This window comes from Macaca fascicularis, chromosome 3 (genome assembly GCF_037993035.2).
Source record: "Macaca fascicularis isolate 582-1 chromosome 3, T2T-MFA8v1.1".
Classification (NCBI taxonomy): Eukaryota; Metazoa; Chordata; class Mammalia; order Primates; family Cercopithecidae; genus Macaca; species Macaca fascicularis.
Genome location: NC_088377.1, coordinates 146,553,408 through 146,567,791, shown reverse-complemented (window position 1 = coordinate 146,567,791; position 14,384 = coordinate 146,553,408). Strand labels below are relative to the sequence as shown.

The 14,384-nt window shown below is 38.5% G+C and overlaps 1 protein-coding gene across 11 annotated transcripts in view; it reads right to left on the bottom strand.

Moving 5' to 3' along the window:
* The window catches only part of KMT2E (lysine methyltransferase 2E (inactive)), a 101,141-nt gene that overhangs the window by 57,227 nt on the left and 29,530 nt on the right, over nucleotides 1-14,384 (bottom strand). For 3 of the 11 annotated variants that reach the window (XM_074035728.1, XM_074035726.1, XM_074035727.1), the window contains one exon: nucleotides 12,517-12,702. The exons of the other annotated variants lie outside the window; for them this stretch is intronic. The gene's annotated coding sequence lies outside the window, so the exon portion shown is untranslated. The remainder of the gene's footprint in view (nucleotides 1-12,516; nucleotides 12,703-14,384) is intronic. 11 annotated transcript variants of the gene reach the window in all.

Genomic DNA, 14,384 nt, shown 5'->3' with positions numbered 1-14,384 from the left:
TGAAAGACAGATGAAACAAGATTGGCAAAACTTTGAATACTGCTGAAGCTAAGTAATGGCCACCTGGGATTACTATTCTGTTTTACATACCATCATGTATATATTTGCATTTCCATACTAAAAAGTGGAAATAAAAAAGTTCCTCAAGCATTTTTATCTTACATTTAATATCTCTATACACTGGGTACCAGCAAGAACAGTAGTCTATCGTTTTTCCTCCAACTCACAAAGATGTCCTCGGCATTTCTAAACCCCTATTTGTAGAATATCTCTTAACCCTTACTCCTTAATTTCAACACACTTTTCAAGGTTTATATCAAGTATTCTTAAAAGAGCCCTTTCTTGACTGCTTCAACTCCCTAATTTTAGTATTCATGAAGCACTTCTTTACTGTATTGTTACTACTTTTCACATTTTTGTGCTCTGCTAACAATCTTCTATCGTGCATCTATTATTTTTTTTTCCCAAACTCTTTCTTAATGAGACATTTTCTCCAGTAGAAAGAATGCCATATTCACTTCTGAACTTGAGGTTTTTTATTTGTCAAGTGGGAATAAGGATATTTGCTTTACCTGCTTCCCAGCAAAATGAAGTTCGAATGATATGAAGGATGGGCAAATACATTTTCTCAACTATAATGCCTTACACAGATACATTACGCTACTTATTTGTTCAGAATTTGTTCTCAAGTACAACTACAAATACTCTGAAGCTCCTTAAAAATTGTTTTATAACTTCAGTTCATAATAATTCAAACTTCCAATAGAGTGATTCTATGTACAAGCTCAACGACACCTGTTTTCAATAAATCACTAATTTTGCTAGAGGAGACAGAACCTATTACCCTAGTAAAAGAAATTTACTACAAATAATATATAGGAAAAACCCAGTAATGCTGGAGGAAGACAATACCCCATGCATATGCAAAAAGACAGGAAAACATGGCAGGTGGAATCTTCAAGTAGTATGTAAAGGTCAGACCTCAGGAATAGTGTTTATTCATGTAAGCAGTCTCTCAAAAGCAAGTAATATCTAAATGCCTGTAATAGATAGAGTCAGATTTTCCTTTGGAGGTTTGGATTTAGAAAAACATCACAATAAACTGTATCTCTCTGTGATCTTATAAACATCTGACACAAATCCAAGTACTTGCACTGAAATCTCATGGCAGCATTTGGTATAAAGTGGTAGTGATCTGGAATGATCCCAAATACACTTAAAATTTTTTTTCTAGCTCCAAATTAAATAGCAAATTTTTTAAAACATCAAAAAGCTCAGAGACCCCCAGAGACTACATTCATTTAAACCACTTTGACAGCACTGATTAAACAAATATTGAGGGCTTAATGTTCACTAGCGACCATCAGAGACACAAAGATAAGACACTGTCTCTGCCTTCAAGGAACTTACAATAATGTAGTTTTCTTTCAATCAACAAACATTTGAGCACACAGTAAGTACCAGGCAGTGAGATACTGTACCAAATGCTAGAAATAAAAAAATAAAGTGGTCCTTCTTAAGAAACTGACTTACAGGCAAACAAACAAGTGTAACAATAATTACAGTAGTGCCATCAGAGGTATGCACAGGAGCCTTCATAATAGTAGTCACATTTAAGCAAGTTTTAAAGAATGGCAATTTAACAAGTCCATGAAATAGAGAAGGCAAAGAGATGGAGAAAGTACTCCAGACAGAAAGCACACATGCAGTCAAAGCTATCAACATGACACATTTAAGCACATTTCTCTAAGCATGATCTACAGACAACCAGCAGCACAATTACCTGTAGTGCAAGTTGTTACTTTTCACAGCTCTACTTAAATGTAATGAACCAGAATGTTTAAAGATTGGACTTAGAAATCTACATTTCAATAAACATCTTCGATTTTACGTTCACTGAAGTTTAGGAAGAACAGACTGAAGAAGAATTACTAAAATTCAAAACAGTTAAAGGAGTGGAGGATGTGCCAGAGATGAGAATAGACAAGGACTAGTTCAAGAAGAACCCTGCGTATCCAGCTAAGGAATGAATATGATCTCTTATCCTGAAAAACTACACAGAGGGCCAGGCACAACAGCTCACACCTGTAATCCCAGCACTCTGGGATGCCAAGGTAGGAGGATGGCTTCAGGCCAGCAGTTTGAGACCAGCCTGGGAAACATAAAAAGACCGCATCTCTAAAACAACAACAACAAAACAAAAACAAAACAGAAAAATGGCCAGGCATGGTAGCTCACACCTGTAATCCCAGCACTTTGGGAGGCTGAGGCAGGAGGATCACTTGAGCTCAGGAGTTTGAGTCCAGCCTGGGCAATATAGTGAGACCCCATCTCAAAAAAAAAAAAAAAAAAAAACACCACATAAAAAGAAAAACAAAAACTACACAGAGTCACTACTGGTTTCTCTCTCCCAAGCAAGTTAATGATGTAAGTGGAGTAGTGTTATGACAAAATAAAACTAAGAGCTTGAAATGTGAGGCTGGGTAATCTGTAAATAACTCTCCTAGATTCAGTAGGCTCAGCAGAAGCCCTGAAAATGATCAGAGCAGGTAAAAAGTATTACCTCTCCAAGACTCCTTCCATCATCCTCACTCACAAATAGGTACATTTCCTCTGCTCAATCTAATTCTTCACTTTTCTGAAAAGCACTTGGCATTGTGTCTAGTTTCAAAGTGATCCTCCTGAGTGTATGGCATCCAGGGTCCAAACTGGTAACTTTTTTATTTAACAAAGAGATATTAAAATATGCAACTTGCGGGCTGGGCGTGGTGGCTCACGCCTGTAATCCTAGCACTTTGGGAGGCCGAGGCGGGTGGATCACCTGAGGTCAGGAGTTCAAGAACAAGCCTGACCAACATGGTGAATCCCCGACTCTACTAAAAATACAAAATTAGCTGGGCATGATGGCGCATGCCTGTAATCCCAGCTACTCGGGAGGCTGAGGCAGGAGAATCGCTTGAACCCGGGAGGCGGAGGCAGCAGTGAGCCAAGATTGCGCCATTGCACTCCAGCCTGGGTGACAAGCAAAACTCCATCTAAAATAAAGGTAGGTATGTAGGTAGGTAGGTAGGTAGGTAGGTAGGAAGGAAGGAAGGAAGGAAGGTAGATATAGATAGATAGATAGATAGATAGATAGATAGATAGATAGATAGATGGATGGATGGATGGATGGATGGATGGATGGATGGATGGATGGATGGATGGATGGATGGATGGACGGACGCACGCACGCACGCACGCATGGACAGACATACAGACAGAGCAACTTGCTTTTACAACAAATAATTCTCCAATTTTTTCCCTTTTTTTTCCTTGAGTTCCTTCAACTCTCAAGTACAGGGCCAACTACCTTAATGATTTGCCTTCATTTTTTTATGAGTTACAGAACACAGGGTACATTAACCATTGTTAGGTTCATCAGATACAATGACCTGTGAAAATAAAAGACTTTGATGAATCTATCAATTACACTACCAACAAAAGTCATTAATTCTCTTGCCTTTCTTTAAAAAAAAAAAAAAAATTTAGCAGCCTTCCTTCCCTTTTTTTTTTTTTTTTTTTTTTTTTTTTGAGACAGAGTCTCACTCTGTCACCCAGGCTGGAGTGCAGTGATATATCTCGGCTCACTGCAAGCTCCACCTCCCGGGTTCAAGTGATTCTCGTGTCTCGGCCTCCTAATAGCTGGGATTACAAGCATGCACCACCATGCCCAGTAAGTTTTTGTATTTTTAGACCAGGTATTGCCACGTTGGCCAGGTTGGTCTCAAGCCCCCAACCTCAGGTGATGTGCCCACCTTGGCTCGCAAAGTGCTGGGATTACAGGCATGAGCCACCACGCCTGGCCTGTTTTTTTGTTTGTTTTTGTTTTTTTTTTTAGGAGACAAGGTGTTACTCTGTCACCCAAGCTGCAGTGTAGTGGTGTGACCATAGCTCACTATAGCATCAAACTACTGGGCTTGAGTGATCCTCCCACTGCAGCCTCCTGAGTAGATTACAGTCATGAGCCACTATGCCTGGCTAATTTTTTTAAAATTTTTTGTAGACAGCAGGGGTCTCACTATGTTGCCCAGGCTAGTTTCAGAAATCCTGGGCTCAAGCAATCCCCTCACCTTGATCTCTCAAAAGTGTTGGGATTACAGGCATGAGCCACTGGGCCCAGCCAGAATCAGCTTCAAGTGCTTATCTTTGATCTATAGCACATTACTATAAATTCTGAAAAGCAATCTTTACATAGACTTTAGAGTTGAGAGAATAAAATTACTATATATTTTAAGTTCTTAAATTCTTATAACTAGAGGATCTGGAAAACTAGATCTTTAATCCTTCATCAATTAAACAGTATGCAAAAAATTTCATAGTAAAAATACTATCACTTAAAAAATACCATTACTTGTTAAAATTCTTTATACTGAAGAATTTTACATCCCTTCTCTTCCTACGTTCTGTCTCAATTTATTACATCATGGTCAGTAAATAACCACTTAGATAACATAGGTATTAATAGTAAATTTCAATCTCCCTCTCATCACTATTTAATTCTGCTAGTTTCCTAACGCCTTTAAAAAATTTCCAGCTTCCCAAAACAGGTATTAACCAGAACTGCTACTTTAAAAAACTTAGCATTCAATATACTGAAATCATGCCAATTTTTAAAGACTATTTATATGTGAGGGACTTTTCATTCAATTACATAGCACCTGACATCTTTCTACAATGAAGAGGCTATAAAATATGTCTAGCTTTAGTTCTATTTCTTCTTAACAATGGAAATATAGTTAGGATATGGGCATTCAATAATCCTTCTTAATATAATAAACTTCAGCGTTAACTATTTGACCTTCAAGCAATATAGGCTGGGTGCAGTGGCTCATGCCTGAAATCTCAGCATTTTGGGAAGCCAAGTTTGGCAGATCACCTGAGGTCGGGAGTTCCAGACCAGTCTGGCCAACATGGTGAAACCCCATCTCTAATAAAAATACAAAAAAAAAAAAAAATTAGTTGGGCATGGTGGTGCACATCTGTAATCCCAGTTACTTGGGAGGCTGAGGCAGGAGAATCGCTTGAACCTGGGACGCAGAAGTTGCAGTGAGCCAAGATTGTGCCACTGCACTCCAGTCTGGGTGACAGAGTGAGACTCCTTCTCAGAAATAAAAATAAAAAATAAATAAAAATAAAAAATGACCTTCAAGCAATATGGTTCATAATTCAATGCTTACTATATGCCAAACCCTTTGCTAGGCGTTGTAGATACAGTGATAAAACAGGTAAGATGTTTATAGTCATAAAGCTTATGTTTTAGTAAAAATATAAAGCATGGCAGCAACGAAATAAAACAACAGAAGTATTTCAGATATTATTATAGATAATGGAAGAGGCGAGGCCTCACTAGAATGTGATATTTGAGTTTAGCTAATAATTATGCCAAGAACATAAGAATGATCCAGACAGAGGAAAGCAAGAGTACAAAGTCCGTAAGGCAGAAACAAATGTAAAATATTCAAAAGAACAACAACAAAAAATCAATATGGAAGTAATAGTGGGATAAGAAGAGAATAGTGAGAAGAGATTAGAAAGGAGGGCCTTATGGTCATAAAAAGTTAATATTTTAAGTAACACAGAAAGTCATTGGAAGCTTTTTAAGTGGGAGAATTATATGATCTGGTTTATGCTTCAGAAGAAGTGCAGCAGCTTCTACAGAGAATAAATGACAGAAGGCAAAAGAGAAACATGGAGAGTATTCCACTCCAGTGTTAGTCAAGAGATTACAAAGGCCTGGATTAGGACAACAGTAGAAATGGATATAAGTGTACTGATTCAAAATATACTTTTGGCCAGGCATAGCGGTTCATGCCTGTAACCCCAGCACTTTGTGAGGCAGAGGAGGGCGGATCACCTGAGGTCAGGAGTTCGAGACCAGCCTGGCCAACACGATGAAATCCTGTTAAAAATATAAAAATTAGCTGGGCATGGTAGTGTGCACCTGTAGTCCCATCTACTCTGGAGGCTGAGGCAGAACTGCTTGAACCCAGGAGGCAGAGGTTGCAGTGAACCAATATCGTGCCACTGCACTCCAGCCGGGTGACACAGCAAGACTCCACAAAAATATACTTTGAAGGAGGACACAGTACTGACCAACAAATTAGACGCGGGGGTTAAGGGGAAAGGACCAATCAAGACTGACAGCTTAGGGTTTTCACTTAAGCAACTGGATAGAGATGGAGCCATTTAAAGAAACAGATGATGTGAGGGCAGTGGCTCACACCTGTAATCCCAGCACTTTGGGAGGCCAAGGCAGGCGAAATCACCTGAGGTCGGGAGTTTGAGACCAGCCTGACCAACATGGAGAAACCCTGCCTCTACTAAACATACAAAATTAGCCGGGCATGATGGCGCATGCCTGTAATCCCAGCTACTTGGGAAGCTGAGGCAGGAGAATCGCTTGAACCTGGAAAGCGGAGGTTGCAGTGAGCCAAGATCGCACCATTGCACTTCAGCCCAGACAAGAGTGAAACTCCATCTCCAAAAAAAAAAAAAAAAAAAAAAGGAAAGAAAGAAATAGATGAGGACTGGTGCTGTGATTCATCCCTGTAAATCCAGCACTTTGGGAGGCCGAGGCAGGTGGATCACTTGAGGCCAGGAGTTTGAGACCAGCCTGGCCAACATGGTGAAACCCATCTCGACTAAAAATAAAAAAATTAGCCAGGCTTGGTGGCCGTCTGTAATCTCAGCTACTCGGGAGGCTGAGGCAAAAGGTTCACATGAATCCTGAAGGTGGAGATTGCAGTGAGCCAAGATCATGCCACTGCACTCTAGCCTGGGTGACAGAGCAAGACTGTCTCAAAAAAAAAAAAAAAAGAAAGAAAAGAAAAGAAAAAAAAAGAAAAAAGAAGTAGATGAGCCTAAAAAACAACAACCAAAAGTAGATTTGGGGGCAGAAGAAGATCAAGAATTCTAAGTGAAGCTGTCAATTTGCATATGCAAGTCTGAAGCTTAGGAACATTATGACTGGAGATAAAAAATTGAGGGTAACCACACATACAGATTATATTTAAAGCCAGGTAATAACCTAAAAACCAAGTTTTTTAAAAGAAGAGGGGACTGCAGTTGAATCTTAGACATTTAAAGTGCCTGGGCATAACAGAATAAGTCAGGAAAAAATGAGCAATAGTGGTCAGTTAAGTGTGGTACCCAGAAATTCAAAATTAAACCTTTCTAGTAGGAAGAAAGGGAAGGGATGATTATTTACAACAAATCTGAAAAAATGTATATAAATTATACAAGACTACCAATTAGTTTGACAACACAGAAGGTTATAGTAGTGCTGTGCAACCTGATAATGAGTACAAACAGCTTTCTCAAGGAGTTTTGCTATACAGAGGATTAGAGGAATGAAACAATAAAAAAGGGAAATAATTCTGTTATATTTGTATGTGATAAGAATGATCTAATAGCGAAACTGAAGATGCAAGAGACATGGGATGACTGCAGCCAAGAGGGAAGAATGAAGATTTTGAAAAGGTGAGAAGGGATAAGATCCAGAGGGCAAGTGGAGGAACAGGACTCTAATTTTTTTAAAGCGACATTTTTCTTTTTTCTTTATTTTTTTTTTTGAGATGGAGTTTTGCTTGTCGCCCAGGCTGGAGTGCAGTGGCATGATCTCAGCTCACTGCAACCTCCGTCTCCTGGGTTCAAGCAATTCTCCTGCATCTGCCTCCGAGTAGCTGGGATTACAGGCGCCTGCCACCACACCCAGCTAATTTTTTGTATTTTTAGTACAGACGGGGTTTCGTCATGTTCAGCATGCTGGTCTCGAATTCCTGATCTCAGGTGATCCACCCACCTCAGCCTCCCAAAGTGCTGGGATTACAGGTGTGAGCCACTGCGCCTGTCCATTTTTCTGTTTTATAAGAGAAAAAACAGAATTTGAATATAAATACAAAATTTTAGGTTGAAGTTGTGTCCCCAGGACCCATACAGTAGCTGGCATATAACAAGCCCTCAACAAATATTTACTAATTTAGAGCACTGAATTAGAACTTTTTTTTTTCCTTTTTGAGACAGGGTCTCACTTTGTCACCCAGGCTAGAATGCAGAGGTGCGATCTGGGCTCACTGCAGCCTAGACCTCCCAGGCTCAAGCAATCATCCCACCTCAGCCCAAGTGGCTGGGATTACAGGCACAAGCAACCATACTTGGCTAACTTTGGTATTTTTTTTTTTTTTTTGTACAGATGGGATTTCATCATGTTGCCAAGGCCAGTCTTGAATTCTTGGGCTCAAGCAACCGGCCAGCCTCAGCCTCCCAAAGGAATACAGGTGTGAGCCACCACGCCTGGCCAGCACTTATTTCACTTAAAATCTTAACTTCTTATGGCCCCTAGGCCCTACTCCTCTAATCTTTTCTTAATATTCTTTCCTTGGTCTATTATCCCATGTTTGATATTTTTTCCCTGTTCTTTAGGACAATCTAAATTAGTTCCTGCCTTGGACCTTTTGTACTTGGCTGTTTCCTCTACGTAATTACATTTAAAGAAAGTCATACCATTGAAATAGTACTTGCTTAAGCCAATAAAATCAGAGAAAAACTAGTACTCTTCATTAGAATCGGTACATTATCAAGATTTCTTTGCTCTAAACGAGTGGTAGGCAAACTAGAACCACTGGGCCAAATCCAGCCTGCTTCCTGATTCTGTAGACAAAGTGTTATCGGAACACTGTCATGTCCATTCATTTACACACACAGTCTGCTTTCCAGCCACAAGAGCAGAGTTGAGTAGTTACAACAGAAACCATATCATTGCAAGTCTTAAAGATTTACTCTTTGGCCCTTTACAGGAAAGTTCTGCTGACCCTTGTTCTAAATTTAATTCTAAATTCCAAAATAATTAGGGAAGTAAAAGAGGATTTTCAACAACACACACATACTTTTTAATAATCAGGAACCAAATTAAATTTAAAAATGAGAAAATGTATGGAGAAACTGAGCTAGCTATAAAATCTAGTATTAAATGTCACGTTGACCCAGGTTTTTAAAACTCTATCCCCTTAAATAATCAAACTTTAAATGTCACAATAGAGATTTTTTAAAAACTCAGCATTTAATCCTTCACTGGGCTGAATAAAATTATCATGAGATTTCCTGGTATTAAAAAATGAGGATTTGGGCCATGCACAGGGGCTCATGCCTATAATCTCAGCACTTTGGGAGGCCAAGGCAGACAGATCGCTTGAGCCCATGAGTTCAAGACTAGCCTGGACAACATGGCGAAACCCTGTCTCTACAAAAAAATACAAAATTAGTCAGGTGTGATGGTGTGCACCTGTAGTCCCAGCTACTCGGGGTGCTGTGGTAGGAGGACTGCTTGAGCCTGGGAGGTGGAGGCTTCAGTGACCCATGACCACACTACTGTACTACAGCCTGTGCAACCTTGAGGTCCTTTATTTGAGCCCCTATCCCACCCCCCCAAAAAAGGGATTTCACACAATTGTCTACCATAGCTGTTGAAACACAGGGTATTTCCATTTCCTTTTCTTTTTCCTAAGAGCACAGTTATTGTCTTGTGCAAGCTCCTTGGGAATGTCTATGGTAGGAGAAGGGTTAAAAGTGCTCTAAGACCTTCACTTCCATTTTAACCAGAGTTGTTTTCCTTTCATCTGTTTTACATATTTTTTTTGCAGAAGTATTTGAAAAGCACAGGTAGTAATAAATTCAACCGATAACTAACAGCACTGGTTTGTGAGAAAAAGCAAGACATGGATCTAAAATAGACCAAGAATATCACCCTAGTTCTGATACCTTACAATCCATGACTTCAGGGAAGTTAGTTAACCCTTCTGAGCCTTTGTTTTCACATCAGTGGGAAGAACATTGAGCTCACAGTATAAAAATAATGCAGTAACAATGTAAAACATTTACCTGGCACAGCAGCACTCAACAAATTGTAATTCACTCCTTCTTCTCTTACTCTTAAGTTGAACAATACAGAATTACTGATATCAGATCAACTCTGACCTATAAAAATGGCATTCATATAGTTCAACTTAATCCTGCAAAAATCAACTGTGCAGAGGAGAGTTACCAGAGGGTAGAAAGACCTCCTTACAAGGGTGGCCCTTGGCTGGCATTTGGGAATTTAGCTGGTAAACAGTTCCCTATATTGATAAGAAACTTTCCTCAAATGATAAGGGTAGCTTACTCTGCCTACACTGTTTATACAAACAATATGGTTTATGTTGTATACCTATTTTCTTTCTGGGAGTCTGGAATTTTGATACATTCTAGGCAGATGCCTACGTGCCATCCCTCAATAAAAACTTTGGGTACTGAGTCTCCAATGAGCTTCCTTGGTAAATAACATTTCACATGTATTGTCACAGTTCACTGCTGAAGAAATTAAATGCATCCTATGTGCCTCAATGGGGAGAAGCCTCATGGAATCTTGCACCTGCTTTCCTCTAGGTTTCACTCCATGTACCTTTTCCCTTTACTGATTTCGCTTTGGATTATTCCGCTGTAATAAATCTTAGCCATGAGTACAACTACATTCTGGATCCTGTGAGTCCTTCCAGCAAATCTTTGAGCCTGGGGATGGTCTTGGGATCACATTTGACACATCAACTTTTAAAATACAACTAACTATTTTAATGGCAATTTTGTTAAACTGTATTGTACATAGTCTTAACTTCTCAGAATATATTACATAAAATTAGATGGCAAGGTAAATTTTGATGTATTTACATGCTATCATAATGTGATACTCTCAAGAGTTAAATTCTATAAACCTACTTTCTCTGACATTAAATGTCCCAAACTGCCAGGGTATTGACTTCTTCTGAGTAGACAAAAACTTTCAGGAATGCAATCTGGCAACATATATCAGTAGCCTTTAAAAAGATCTTGCATTCCATTTGACCTAGTAATTCTAGATCACATTTATTCTAAGTAAATCACTAAAGACATGCACAAAAATTATGCCAGAATGCTGATTTCACTGCAATATTTGGCTCAAACAACTTACATATTCAATAAGAGACTGATTAAAACTTAATTTTGGTACACCTCTAGACTGGAATACCATGAAACCATTCAAACAGGAGTTTGAAGAAAGGAAGAAAAAAAGAAAGCCTTTGCATACTATTAGAATGAGTCTGAATTTAGACTTAAAGGCAACAAGGAACCAGTGATGTAAAAAAACGGGAAAATTAAATGACGTGTTTTTAGAAAAATTATGGTTTATGTGTATTGTTGTCTTAGAGTGAAAAACAGAATGTGTGAATAAAAGGGCTTTTTTGGTGTAAATTTACTAGAGAGGACAAGAGGGAAAGAAGAGAGAATTAGTATATTAGTATAGTACTAATTTTATTAAGTTTGAACTACTCACAGAACATCTAAGTGGTCTAGTAACGCAGAGGGCTATGTGAGTGGAGCTCATGAGAGAATTAGGTAAGGCTGATTTGGAAGTCATGAGCATACAAAAACAGTGAAAGCTATAAAAGTAGATGAAATCTCCAGGACAGTTTACAAAGTAAGGTAGTGCAGATCCCTAGAAAACACAAATACTTCAGAAAAAGAAGAAACATTTAAAAAGGAGATCATGCCATAAAAAGAAAACCAGATGGAAAAAGAGTTCGGCGATTCCTCAAAATGTTAAATGTGGAATTATGTTATGACCTAGCAATTCCACTCCTAGCTATAAAACCAGAAGAATTTAAAACAGGGAGTCAGATACTTGTACACCAACGTTCATAGCAGTATTACTGACAATAGCCAAAAGGTAGGAACAACCCAAAGTGTACATCAAAAGATGAATGGATAAGCAAAATACAGTACATCTAAACAATGGACTACTATTCAGCCATAAAAAGGAATGGAATTTTGGTATATGCTATAACATGGTTGAATCCTGAAAACATTATGCTAAGTAAAATAAGCCAGACATAAGAGAATAAGTATTTTATAATTCCACTTATATGAGGTATCTAGAATAGGCAAATAGAGATAGAAACTAGAATAGAGGCTACGAGGTACAAGGAGAAGCGGGAAACGAGGAGTTATTTAATGAATGCAGAGTTTCTATTTGGGATGATAAAGTTCGAAAACAGTAGTGATGGCTGCACAACACTGTGAATGTACTTACTGCCACCGAATTGTTCACTTAAAAATGGTTAACATGATAAACGTTGTATCTATTTTGCCACAACTTAAACATATATATATATATATTTTCACTAAAGCCAAAGGTAAAGAGAGTCAACAGTATCAAATTCTGCTGTGAGATCGGGCAATATAAGAAGACCTGAAAACTAGGCATGGGCCTTAATGTGATGGTAGCATGGTCACAGTAATAACTAAATTATACATAGCAGGTGGAAGAATTAATAAAAGGAAGAACACCATAAGGATTTGGACATCTGAATGGACCTACATTTTAGACCGTGCCCAATTACAGGAATTAGAGGCACAGATAAAATTGACAAAGGGTCAAGACTTAATCCAAATGAGTCACCCAGGCCCTACCTTTGACCCCTTCAGGTGATACTGGGAGCCCGGAGAAGGTGAAATGCTGCTCCTAAGCCTTGGTAAGTAAAGCAGGTAGAACAAACAGTGTGGCAAAGCTGGTTTGCATCTGGCTCCAAGGGAGTATCAGGGTGTGGTTTCCTTTCCCTCAGAGATATCGAAGACTGAAAGTAGCATTCTCCTGGCCTAGAATCGGTGATAGTGGATCTTCAGAGGGCAATTCATTGACTCCCCCAACAACACTGTCACAATACTACTGGTAGATCAGCTACTGCGATCTGCCTGGTATGGGACTGAGTGTAGTGGGACTGAATTATTCTTGGAAATAGGGTCACTGCTGCTCCAAACTGATAATCAGGCACTATCCTAGGAGGTATTTTATAGAGCAGATAGTCCAATCTCCAGTTTTACAGACCAGGAGATGACTGATCTAAGTGTCACAAACTCTACATCCAAGTCCTACCTCTACCACTAAAGTCACTATATACCCTTGGGACATGCCACATAACTACTCTGGGGTCTGTGTCCGTATTTGTAAAATAAACTCTGAACTCTTAATTCTAAGTCAACATGGTATTATAATAGCAAAGAAAAAATACCTTAAAGTCCTTAAATTGGTCTAGCATTTTCCCCATCAAACTGCATTGTCCCTACTATCCCTGTGAAATTTACCAGAGTACTATTTATGACTATTGATTATTTACTTAATGAAGCAAACAGCCTATATTACAAAATGGTACTGGATCTTATTTTAGACTAGGGTTACCCAAAGCCTAAATTCTGGTAGTCCTAAATTTATACCACTTTAATTTTCATTACTTCACTAACTTTACAAATATAGAGAACATTTTTGGTCATCACAAGCAGAATTATTTTGTTTTTTGAGACAGGGTCTTGCTCTGTTACTAGGCTGAAACACAGTGGTGTGATTATGGCTCACTGCAACCTGGAACTCCTGGGCTCAAGTGATCCTCCCACCTCAGCCTCCCAAGTAGCTGGGACTACAGGCATGCACCACCATGCCAAGCTAATTTTTAAAATTTTTTTATTTTGTAGAGACTGGGTCTCATCGTATTACCCAGGCTGGTCTCAAACTGCTGGGCTCAAGCCTCAGACTCCCAAAGTACTGGAATTATAAGCATAAGCCACTGCACTGAGCTGAATTATTTATGTAATATTTCCATTCTTAAAAATGAAAACAGGCTATTTACAAACGTGTTGTAATTCTAAATTAACGTCAAAAACATTAAAGGAAGAATAACCACTACTCTGTTTGCAATAATCTATTTGATATTGCCACATTTTTCTGGAACCACTTTATAAATTTAAAATCTTATTTGTTTTATACCAAAATGTCCTTATTCATTAAAAAATCATCATAAATTATCATCTAAGCCACATCATATATTATTAGTGCAGAAATTTAAGTAAGTTAGAACTGAAAATCTAAAAAGGGAAAAATGCCAATCATTAAATTGAGAGAGGCATTTAGAGAAAAAGAACAGTTTAGAATGATTGAATAAATAAGCTCTAATTCCTCAGAAATTGGACTTAAAGGATGTTCTTCTTCCCAATTAAAAATCTAATTTCTTCTCTGTATAAACTCTCAAACTGTAAGTGGGTTTTGATGAGAGGCTCGCACCAGCATCTTAGATCCTAGGTAAAACCTCTAATTTTCCCTTTGAGTGTTAAGACCTCCAATAACATACACCTCAATAATATAACCATAGCCAGTGTACGTTATTGAAGGCATAACATGAATAGGTTATACTAATTGTTATATTAATAGGTGTAAAAAATCTCCATGACTTCTCAATATACTCCTTCAGATTTGTGATCAAAATTTGTCCACTTCTTTTCTCTTTCTT